Below are 12,059 nucleotides of genomic sequence, written 5' to 3' on the forward strand. Positions count from 1 at the left end.
CAGGGATTGGATTATACCAGGACCCCCCAATTATAGTGTTTAAATTTATTGGGAATAAACCACATGGCATCAGACTCATCAAAGTCTTGAACTGAGTTTTTATTCTGTCCTCTTTGTGGTTCACATCCATGCCTGCCATGAGCTACCTCCAGTGTTCCTTCATTTCATTTCCAAAGGTAAGAATAATTACCTTTATATGGAGCCCTTGTATGATTGTGTTGAATCTGTGGTATTTCCTTTGTCAGCTGTAATAAGCATACCCATTTCTTCAAAGGCCCTCAGAGTGTTTGGAATGCTGGAGTTGCTCTGGTTGCTTTTGTACTCTAAGGTTTCAATAGTTACACAAAAGGATGCTCAAATCTGGCCCTACTGCAATGACTTCTGGTTTACTCTTCAAGGCAACAAGTCTTTAATATGTAGAAGGATACATAAATAAATCTAGAGTTGGGGTTGCTGGGCTGGGAAGACAGCTGTATATAAAATGTAGGCGTGACAACCAGGGTTCAAGGCCTAGAACCTATGTAGAAGAAAACTAGGCATGCTAGCACGCTCTTGGTGATGCCAGCGCTGGTGAGGTAAAGACAGCTAGAGTCCCAGGGCTCTCTGGCCAGACAGTCAACCTATTACATATCCTAGTTGGTAAGGTCCAGGCCAATACATTAACCTACCCTAATTAACAGTGGTAGTAGTGGTGAGTCATGAGGAGTAACACCCAAGGCTGCCCTTTGGCCTCTACAAGTCCACGTGAACACACACACACACACACACACACACACACACACACACACACACGAGTTGGGGATGCCATTTTGAAATGAATGCTTCACCTCAAAGTCAGTTATTATTTGTTTGTACATAAGGAGGTGACTACCTGAAACTAACCTGCTCTGTGTTTATCACAAAAGGTTGACAGCTTGTTCCACTCATGGAGTGACCTCCATTGTGTGCCTGCTTGTCTTTTTTTCGTCTAACTTCATAATCAGAATATTTAATTAATATTTTTAATTACAGGCGTCTTTCCTTGAGGGTCAGAATAGTACATAGAATTTTAAAAGATTTATACGTCATTGACCAAACACACACACACACACACACACACACACACACTCACATGATTGGCAGTACTTCTCTGTATTTATATTTATGAAAATGCAAAATACCTAGTAAAAGAATCAAATTTGGTGAAATTATCATGTACAGTGGCTTACCTCTGTAATCACAGTACCCAGGAGGCTGAGGTGGGAGGAGAGGCAGGGGGATCACCATAGTGAGTTTGAGGTCTGCCTCAGCCACCTAAGGATGCTCTAAGCTAGTCTGAGCTATAATGTGAGATCTTGTTTCAACACCCGCAATGCCTGTCCTCCCCAACATTGGGTCTTTCTGGACATTTTATTTCTGTGCTTTGGAGATCCTGGATGTTTCTTGTATTCATATTAGTACTGCTCAAATTGTAGGGCAGGATATCATTGTTGGTAGTTGTAATGTTATTGCCCATGCTATATGTGACATGAAAAATAGTGAACGGCTTGTATACCTAACAAAAGGGGGCTCCTTTAGATTGGGAAATTATCATATCACTACCAAACTCACATTTCAAGTCCCCATGATATTTGGTAAACAGACTAGAATGATGGAAAATCTAGACGTTTGGATCAGAGGAATTCTATTCTGGCTTTCAGCTCTGCTCTCGTTCTTTGTGCTTTTCTGTTTAAACCTGAGCCGCTGATCTCCCAGTCACAGCGCTCTCATCTGTGTGGAAGGAAGGAGGAACTGATGTGAAACATCTGCCTGGTGGAGCGATTCCTGGAGGAGAAGCTGGGGTCGCTGTCCCTCCGTCCGTCTGTTGCTTCCAGCCTCATTTGTACTGGAGGACAACCCTGCTCCTGTTCTTTAGGATACACCATTCCCACAGGTCCCAAAGTGGGCGCTTGGTGGCATCAGTAAGTGAAGCCAGAGGCCTTCCAGGAGCCTTTGGTTCCAGACCCGCCCTCACTCCCACAGGCTTCTCCCAGGCTGCTCCAGTTGAGTGCATAGTGACTCCTACTTGAGCAGCCCCTGTAACAACTTCACACATCAACTTCCTAACAGCAGCGCGCACTGCATCCTTTGGGGGAAGAATTTTACCTCTTGCCCTCATCCTGTCAACAAGGATGGCCTCTGTTTAAATGAGAGGAAAAGGAAGAGGGAAGAGGATATTGTATCACCTAGCCTGCCAGTCTGGGGAACAGATGTTTTCCTTGTTTCATTGTTCACAGAGAATGTTTTCAGGGTAGTATAAACTAAACGCTCAAAAACACCATCTTCTACAAATCCATTCATAATTTTCTTGAGTATGAGAAGACAAAATCTTGGAAATCTCATCTATTTCTCCTTCCCAAGGCAATCAATGTATCCCATAGTGTCCTCCTTGTTACCTGGTTTCTCCGGAGCCATGGATTGTGGTTGCTTTACAACCACTATCCATTTATGAGTGAGCACATATTGTGTTTGTCTTTCTGGATCTGGGTTACCTCACTCAGGATGTTTTTTTCTAGATCCATCCATTTGCCTGTAAATTTCATGATGCTGTTGTTTTTTACATTGTGTAAATGTACCACATTTTCTTTATCTTTGGATGAGGAGCATCTAGATTATTTCCAGGTTCTGGTTATTATGAATAACATTGCTATGAACATAGTTGAGCAAATTGCCTTGTGGTGTGATCGAGCATCCTTTGGTTATATGCCCAAGAGTGGTAATGCTGGGTTCTGAGGTAGATTGATTCCCAATTTTCTAAGAAACCGCCATACTGATTTCCAAAGTGGCTGTACAAGTTTGCACTCCCACTAGCAGTGGAGGAGTGTTTCCCTCACTCCACAGCCTCTCCAACACAGCCTGTCATCAGTGTTTTTGATTTTAGACAGGTGTAAGATGGTGTCTCAGTGTCCTTTTGATTTGCATTTCCCTGGTGACTAAGGATGTTGAACAGTTCCTTAAATATCTTTTATGCCATTTGACATTCTTCTGTTGAGGATTCTCTGTTTAGAACTGTACCCCATTTTTAATTGGATTATTTGGTCTGAGAACAAGAGGGAACAGGATGGTTGAGTTGGGGGAGGGACAGGGTGGAAGATCAAGGAAAGAGTTATCTTGATAGATGAAGCTATTGTGGGTCTAGGAAGAAACCTGATGCTAGGGAAATTTCCAGAAATCCGCAAGGATGTGACCCCAGCTAAGACCCCTAGTAATAACAAGGTGCCTAAACTGGCCTTTCCCTATAATCAGATTGGTGACTACCCTGTCATCATAGAATCTCCATCCAGTAACTGATGGAAACAGATGCAGAGATCCACAGCTAAGCACCAGGGAGGAGGGATTATGTGAGCAAGAGGGTGGGGAGTAGTGGTCAAGATCATGATGGGAAACACACAAAGACAGTTGACCCAAACTTGCAGGAGATTATGGAGTCTAGACTGACAGCTGGGGAGCATGCATGGGACCAAACCTCTGCATGTGTTATAAGTAAGGTTTTTCCCCACCGGTCTGGTCCCACTACCACACAGGCCCCAAATAACATGCAGAAAGACTGTATTAGATATTAAATGCTGGTGGCCAGTTACTAGTTTCTTATCTGCTGGCTCTGTCTTAAATATTAACCCGTTTCTATTAATCTAAGTATTTCCACGGGGTCTTATCTTACCAGAGAGAGGGGCTGGCATTCTGTGCTCTCCATCTTCCATCTTGGATTTCCTCCCTACTACCTCCTCTCTCTTCCTAGTCTCCTAGTCCTGCCTATCTAGATTTCCTATTGGCCAACAGTTCTTTATTCATTAACCAATATGAGAAACATATTTACAGACTGACATCTCCCATCATGCATGTGGGTGTTTTTGTAGCCTGGTCTGTTTGTGGGACCTGGCAATGGGCATGATCTGTTTTTTTTTTTTTTTTTTTGAAGCTCATCCCACATGGTAGAATGGCTTGCTCAATCTTGATGTGGAGAGGGAGCAGGGGCTTGGTCCTGTCTGAACTGAATGTGCCAGGTTTTGTTGACTCCCTATGGCAGGCCTCACCATTTCTGAGTAATGCAATGGGTTGAGGCATGTGGGGGGAGGCAGGAGAGAAGGGAGAGGGAATTGTGAGTGGTATGTAAAATAAGTTAAAAAAAATGAGAAAAAAGAGAGAGAAGACAAAACCTTGATGATAGATTGGAAATTAATGATAAGTACTAAAACCTCAAAGCTTGCTATAAAACACTAGACCCAAGATGTTAGAGCTACAGGGCTTGAACCAAGGTGGAACCATGGGGTGTGTGTGTGTGGGGGGGGTTATGGATATTTTTTTAAGACTTCTGAGTCTAGCTTGACTTTTTTTTTAAGGTCAGCTCTGGCTGACCCAGTACTCACTATGTAGCCCAAGCATGCCTTTAAACTCTCAAATGGTAAGATTATAGCCATGTGCTAGAATGCCTATCATCTACAATTATAAGATTTTATTTTGCCTTATTTTTCAAGCAGGCCACAAAATATCAAGTAACAGGAAACAGATTTATTTCAATAATAAAATATCAAACCAAAGCGAAGAAGATGCCATGCCTGCTATTAGAAGTCAAAGTGAGGTTCTAAGTGGGTCTAGCCTATTCCTGAACTATCATGGCTAGGTTGTGTGATGCACTGACTTACCTTTAATACCATCAGCATGGGTGCCAAGCAGGCAATATGGGAGAGAAAAGAGTTGGAAAGGCTTCTCAGGTGCCCAGAACTTCACAGCTGCTTAGTAAGCTCACATCTCTTTAGCCACAAAACAAACACAAAAGAGTTTGAAGTTGAATGCCTCAAGGAGGCTTCCCTAAAAAAAAGGTAAGCATCATTGAGAGATAAGCAAAAGCAATGTTCAATTAGGATGACACAGGAGTGTATGCACACATGCATGTGTGTGTGTGTGTGTGTGTGTGTGTGTATGCGCGCGTGTACGCACTTTGATTAAATTACTTTTACTCTCTTGGGGCAGAATGTCTAGAGATCTGAAACTTCAATCATCAAAGTTTCCATGCATTTCCTTCCTTGGTCACACAGGTAGTTCGTAGCCACATGTTTTCTGAGGCCTTCCCACTGTACAGTCATATAAGGGCAGTTCCTCTCACTGTGTGTCAGATGTCTGCATCCATCCAGGCTATAACCTTGTGTAATAGTGTGCATTCTTCCAGGTCTTGAAGATTCCTTTGCCGTGATGCTCCTCTGCATCATCCCTGCCTTGGGTAATGAGGCTGGGAGAAGGAATGGGGTCATGACAAGTCTGTCACTGCTGAAACGGCGCCCTGATGACCCATGCTAACTACAGTGACCTTGTAGCTGACCTCTAGCCTCTGTCTTCAACCCATATGATTCACAGCCAGGTAGCACTTCTTCTTTGCATGGACCTGATTATGTTTCTACCCTGCTCATTCATTTTGAATTGTTTCCCACTGCTTCCAGAATATAAATATATAAGGCACTAAAAGTCCCTAATGGTCTACAAATATTTTTATTTTTATATTGGCTCCTACAGCCTTGTCTCCCTTCCCCTCTCCATAATGTACTCTTCCCAGAACCTTATAGAAATTGACATATGGTAATCATGCATATTTATGGAGTATAATATGATAATTTACACACACACATATATAATGTGCAATGATCATATCAGTATAATTGGTATGTCCATTCCTTAGCTTATCATTTCTTTATATGGAGAACATTTGAGCTCTCTTCTAGTTCTTTATAAACTGTGTCACAAATTATTGTGAACTATAGTCATTTTATGACACCAGATACAGAATATCAGAACTCACCTCTTATGTTATTCACAACATGTTGACCTTGAACACAAACAGATGGAGTCTGTGTCTTGTTTCCAGTGGTTGTCACTCTCAAAGGAAGCCTTGCTCTTCCTCCATGACTCAGTGCTCTGTTGCCTTTGCTTTGCATATGTTTTCAAGCATTTCTCTAGGCATGAAGTAGCAAATGGTTGATGCAGAAAGCTCAGAGCAGGCGAATCGTATGCAGCGTTTAGTTGTGTCCTCTTCGGGGACATCCTGAAATTATTTGCCTTGTATTTAACATGTTCCCTCTCCTAGTATTGAAATCTGCTTTTTTGCATATATGAGCCAATGCTCCATATTACAAATAGTTATACTGTAGCCTCACTGAAAATAATTGCTGAGGGCTGAGTAGTATCTCTCTGAGCCTGATCAAGCCTCTCTGAAGTGTCCAACTAGTGTCTATGTAAGATGAATCAGCCTGTGGCTTTAATGGAGACATGGATTGTGAAAGGCATGATTTTTTTTTTAAAAAAAGATAGAGGCAGGCAGGCTTGCTCAGTTCCTCAAAGCACTTCACAGAAGACATTGTTAGTGGGCAGGGCTTCCTGTTGGAGAGCGGGGGACTCTCAGATAGCTTCATTCTATGCCACTCATTCATTTTTGAGGTGGTAGAATTTTAGCTCTGGACTGAAACCTTTGAAAAAAGCCTTTGAAAGAAAATGTTTGATGGTGGAGGACTCCACTGATTTCCTTTTGATATTCCTGTAGTACTTGTACATTCCTGCCAGACTGTGTAGAATAGAATAAAGGCAGTTTGGCAGTTTCCCTGGACAGAAATCAAACTGTCCCTGTTATTGGCTGCTTCGTGTGTGTGTGTGTGTGTGTGTTTCTGACTTATGTATTCATTTCAGTGTGTGTGTGTGTGTGTGTGTGTGTGTGTGTGTGTGTGTGTGTGTGTTTCTGACTTATGTATTCATTTCAGCTACCACAGCTTTGTTTTGATGATCTTTGCAAGGTTAAGACAAATAGTGATTTTGAGCTAGCCAGACTTACAGTAGAGAGGATTCTGGAATATGACTCATCTTTCTGACAAAATGTGTGATTCTACTGTGTTGATGCAGGTCCTTGATAACTTAGAGAGAGAGAGACATTTCTCAGAACATCACAGTGGGAGGTTTAAATTCAAAGACATGGAAGGTTACATTCACCTTCTGGAAAGATCTTTTAAAACTACTTCTGCTTAAGCAGAAGAAGCAACATGTTACCATACATTTGTGTGAAGACTCCCAGAGATTTTATCACACCTAGGGTTCCTGCTTTCTGCCTTTCACACCAGCTGTGATGGAAGCTGTGTTTCATGAAGCCTTTGTGTCCACTGTGTGTGTATGAAAGGTATTGCCTCATGCTTGAAAGATGACAGCCATGTGGGATTTTATTATGTTTACTACTGCTTATTAATTCTTACCTGTAGGAATGAGATACACTTCATATTATAGTGTAAGTTTTTATTAAGAAATGAAAAAATATTTATTAGGTACATTTAAAGAAAACTACAGAGATGAAATACTGGGAATACAGGCTGGTAGAAAATGCATTTACTTTGTAGTAGAATTCCCTTTTCCCCCCTTTCTATTTGAATTATAGACAACCTTAGAGGTTTATGGAGATTTTGCTTTTCCCCTAGGAGTTAAGGTGTGGCATAGGAGTTTTAAAAAACTATTTTATTTAAAAGTGATTAGTTGGGCTAGCAAGCTGGCTTAGTAAGTAGGGGGACTTGCCACCAAACCTGATGACCTGTGTTTGAGCCTTGGAACCTATCTGGCAGGATAGTTGTCCTCTGACTCTACACATATCCAGTGATGCATGTCCTCCCCAACACACACACACACACACACACACACACACACACACACACACACACACACGAATATGGATTTGTAAAGGCTGCCATAAATTCTTATAGTAGATTCTTTTGACTATCCTGAGTTGGAACTATTTAGGGCAAGTGTATTGGCACTAGGAGGTGGAATTTTCTCGGTCTCTCACCCTTGGCTCTACAGCCATTTGACCTGCTTCCCCACGCTCCCCATGCCCCTCAGTAGCTGCTTCTATAAAAAGAGTAGCTTAGATGTAGATAACTTTTGGATAGGCTCAGCCCTATAATTTTGAGTCTCTCTTTAAAATTTCATAAGGCTTAGATCCTCTTGATTATAGCTGTGCTCTCGGAGCCTTGAAAATGACAAGAGGTCAGCAAATTATTAAACAAAATGATGGAAAATACTTTTCTCGGTATTTTCAGAGGGTATTTCAGGCACACAAAGCTGTTAGGGCATTTAAGGAGCTTTGCCTCTGTGAGAGCCAGAGCAAGGCATTTGGGGGAAATCCTTTGTAGTAATACATCTAAACAATAGTGGTTCTTGAAGCACTGTGAGAATCTGTGGAAACTTAGCAACCCCACTTCAAAACCAGCTCAATGACCCATGTGTGCCTGCTAGGCCTCAGGCCACCCACCCCAGGGTAGCCATGATGCCCAAACCAAAATTGTAAGGTGACTTGAAACACTAGAAACACAGAGTATTTTTAGTGTGTGAATTTTTTTTTTTTTTTTTTTTTTTTTTGGTAAGTGGATTTGGTAAGTTCTTGAGCATGAACTTTGTAGATGACAATGTCTGTTGCCATGCCAAATGTTTTTTTTTTTTTTTTTTTTTTTTTTTGCCAAATGTTGAATACTATTGAATTAACTGTATTCCAAATTTTGTAAGTAATTCACTAGTTTCTCTGAAAATTCTTTCACAGAAAAAGAATGCAGCCAATGATACACAGACAGAAATTCAAAACTGAAAACAAATTAGACCACATTTTCGCAGAAAAGACTTTTTTCTTTGTGATTCCAGGTTGCTATTGGTGGTTGAGTCAACTTTAATAGATTCATGGGAAATGAAAGTCTTGCCACAATATCAAATTGCTTCAAGGACTTAAAAGTATATACCATATTTAAAAGAACAGCTAACAGTTATTTCCAAGGACTCTGCATTCACACACACACACACACACACACACACACACACACACACACACACACACAGAGAGAGAGAGAGAGAGAGAGAGAGAGAGGGAGGGAGAGAGAGAGGGAGGAAGGGAGAGAGAGGGAGGGAGGGAGAAAGAGTCAAAACTGAGCTGGTTACCCCAAATAAATTTTAATATAAAACTTGTTTTTAATTTATAAATAATTTTACTTTCATTTCAGTAGCAGTAAGTTCTGTAAACCCTAATTCTCAGAGTTCTGTGTGAGCAGAGGAAGTTACAAGTTACATGACTAACTCTGCTGGACTCAGATAGGCCTGCCTTCACATAGGCCTATCTAGAATCCTCCAAGAACCAGAATGGAAATCATATCAGGAAGTCAAGAATGAATTTCTGTTGAGCAGAACAAACCTGTGGAAGAAGGGCTCTCAGATATTCATTTGCATAGACATGGAGAAGTTTTTCTCACCTATACCAGCCCCAAAATTATCACGACCTTTGTAAACTGGTTTAGTTGCCAACCTTGGTTGACAAGGCTGCTGATTTCGTAAAAACAATGTGACATGTGCTGTATCTCTTGTTTTTAAAAGATTATTTATTTTTAAATTATTGCACATGTGTGTCTCTATGTACGTGTGTGTGTGTGTGTGTGTGTGTGTGTGTGTGTATGAGGGTAGGTGCCTACAGAGGTCAGAGGCGCTGAAGCTGGAGTTCTAGACAGTTGTGGGTGTTGGGAACCAAACTTGGTTCTTCTTTTGTCCTTAACCACGGAGGCATCTCTCCAGCAACCATGTGCTGTGCCTTTAAAAATGAAAGGAGTTACTTATTTAGCAGAGTAGAAAGAATTAGTATTGAATTAGCCATGCTTCCCCAGTTAAATTCCTTATTGAACCTACTATTGAGAGTGAAGTTTTCTTGTCGCTTGGACTATGATGCTCCATGAAGCACAAACATGTTTAGATATACTCTAGAGAATTACTCAAACCTTTCACTAGAGATGGATACTAGTATGTCCCTGTTATTTCTTTTGGAAAATATTTATTTTATTTTTATTTATGCATATGTGTCTGTGTGCCACATGTGTGGGTGACTGCAGAGGCTGTCTGATGTGGATGCTGGAAACTGTACTTGGGTCCTCTGGTAGAGTAGCAAGTGCTCTTGGCTGCTGAGTCTTCTCTCTAGCCCCTTCCTGTTTTCTCTGATGCCCCGATTAGAGAACTCAGTGAGCCAGACCCAAGCTGCAATGATGCTGATAATTGCTGTGGTCCTGGGATAGTTGCTGTAGCCATCAGTGGGTGCACTTATAGACAGCGTGGCAGGAGCATGCACTTGGAACTAGAGGAAAAAAGAAGGTGGGTGCTGACTTGAAGTGTCCCAGTGCTAAGTACAGCACATAGGATGTTTTTAGTTCTGTCTAGGATGGAACCCTAACCCTGCAGTAAGTCTCACAACACAAATTCCTTTTAATGGTGCCAGCTTGTACAGTTGTTGCAAGTATTCTAGTCAATCAAACAGTGCTGTTGTTCTAGATGTTACTCTGGAACATTGGAACTGACTTCATATGGAAAGCATACCACCCTTTTAAAGACAAAACAACAAGACAGAACAGGAAGTGGTTTATATTTATATTTTCCTCTAAGGCACAAATCTACCTATCCCTTTCCCTTTTCTCTTTAATTTAATTTTGGTTTTTTTTGAGAGATAGAAAGGAGGGTGCACTTGGTGTGTAGGTCATAGGGCATCTTGCAGGAATCTGGTTCCCCCTTCGACCATGTGAGGTCCCTGCTAAAGGCATCCCTGCTGAGCCATCATGTTGCTTTGCACCCTTTTCCTAGGTTTCTGTCAGCACTTTTGTTCTGTCTGTCCTCAGCCCCCCCATCCCTCCACCTCTGTCTAGGATGGAATCAAAACCCTACAGTGGCTTCTTTCTGTGAGGTAGATGCATTCTTGGAGCATTTGCCATCTATGTCTAGCTAAGACTTTTGTACATGAACAAATCTACAGACACAACTCTAGATTTTCCAAATTGTATCTCTATGCATAAGCAAAACTCAACTTTTCTAGTATGTGTAGCCCTAGAATGTTTTGCATTCATACCTCATTCTTCAGTTGTATTTACAGCATAGCTCACACTAAACTGAGTAATGAGAAAGAAAACTAATGGAAAAGTTAGTCATGCATTGCATTTGGCTTTGTTGGATAGTTTCTGGTTTACACATGACAAATAGATTCACCGTGGAGGCCTATGACCTTGAGCATAGACAGTTCTGTTCTAACATAGGCCCTTTTCTAAGACTCGGTGCTTAGCGAAACCCAATAGCCTCTGGGTTTTCAAACTTCACCTGCCATTGCTGGACATTGCTGGACAACGAAATGTTGTTTATAGTTTGTTTATAGAATGTTTATAATGACCAGTGTACTTTTAATATCTATAGGCAGATTCCTTTCAGATGGGATTGTCTCTTAGAATGCCATAGAAATGTAGAAACAGTTTCTAAGTACCAGAAAATGCATTTGTGTGCTGGCTGGAAGGTCAATCTGCAGGGCAGTGTGCCTTTATCCTGTTTGCATGACTGTGCTAGCTTTGCTCTGCGCTCCTTCCTTTGCTTGTCCTATGCAGGGCTCTTGCCATAAACAAGACAGTGTCCTACTGAGGAAGCTGAGGCTTTACCAATATCTAAGACTCAATCGCCACGCGTGCGCACACACACGCACACACACACACAGACACACACACACCACACACACGTTCATATCCCTGCTACTGCTACCTACAGGCTAGATGTCATGTTCCTCATGTTTAGAGTAGCATAATTCCAATATATCTTCTAGAGTTCTTATGTGAGTAAATGAGAAGCCATATCACCCAGATCTGAGGAAGAGTAAGTACACACATATTAGCAAACATTACTTTTTTTAGAAATAAACTACTTAACTGCAAGAAAGGTTTTTTTGTTTTTGTTTTTTGTTTTTTTCCCCTTAAATGTTTGCAAGAAGCCCTAAACTAGCCTCCAGCCATAACAGTTGCATATTATTCTGGGTATGACTCATACATATTTTCCCTGGAGAGATAGCTAAAATAACTTTGATAATGAAGTAGAGATGCTTGAAGCTGTCCAGATAAAGGGAGACTCATCCCTCATTGACCCAGATAGAATTAGTAATAAGTGACATTTCCAAGGAAGTCCATTTCAATTCTGTGGACAGAATGTTTTTAGCTGGAGTTCCTTTGCACAGAGTTGACCAGAAAGGAAGC

The 12,059-nt window shown here is 41.3% G+C and overlaps 1 protein-coding gene across 2 annotated transcripts in view; it reads left to right on the plus strand.

Annotated features, from left to right (window-relative positions):
• Positions 1-12,059, plus strand: part of Arhgap18 (Rho GTPase activating protein 18) — a 205,936-nt gene that overhangs the window by 44,520 nt on the left and 149,357 nt on the right. Inside the window, exon 1 of one of the 2 annotated variants that reach the window (XM_051175463.1) lies at positions 5,266-5,374. The exons of the other annotated variant lie outside the window; for it this stretch is intronic. The gene's annotated coding sequence lies outside the window, so the exon portion shown is untranslated. Of the gene's footprint in view, positions 1-5,265; positions 5,375-12,059 lie in introns of those variants that run through there. 2 annotated transcript variants of the gene reach the window in all.

Source organism: Phodopus roborovskii, unplaced genomic scaffold, assembly GCF_943737965.1.
Source record: "Phodopus roborovskii unplaced genomic scaffold, PHOROB, whole genome shotgun sequence".
Taxonomy (NCBI): Eukaryota; Metazoa; Chordata; class Mammalia; order Rodentia; family Cricetidae; genus Phodopus; species Phodopus roborovskii.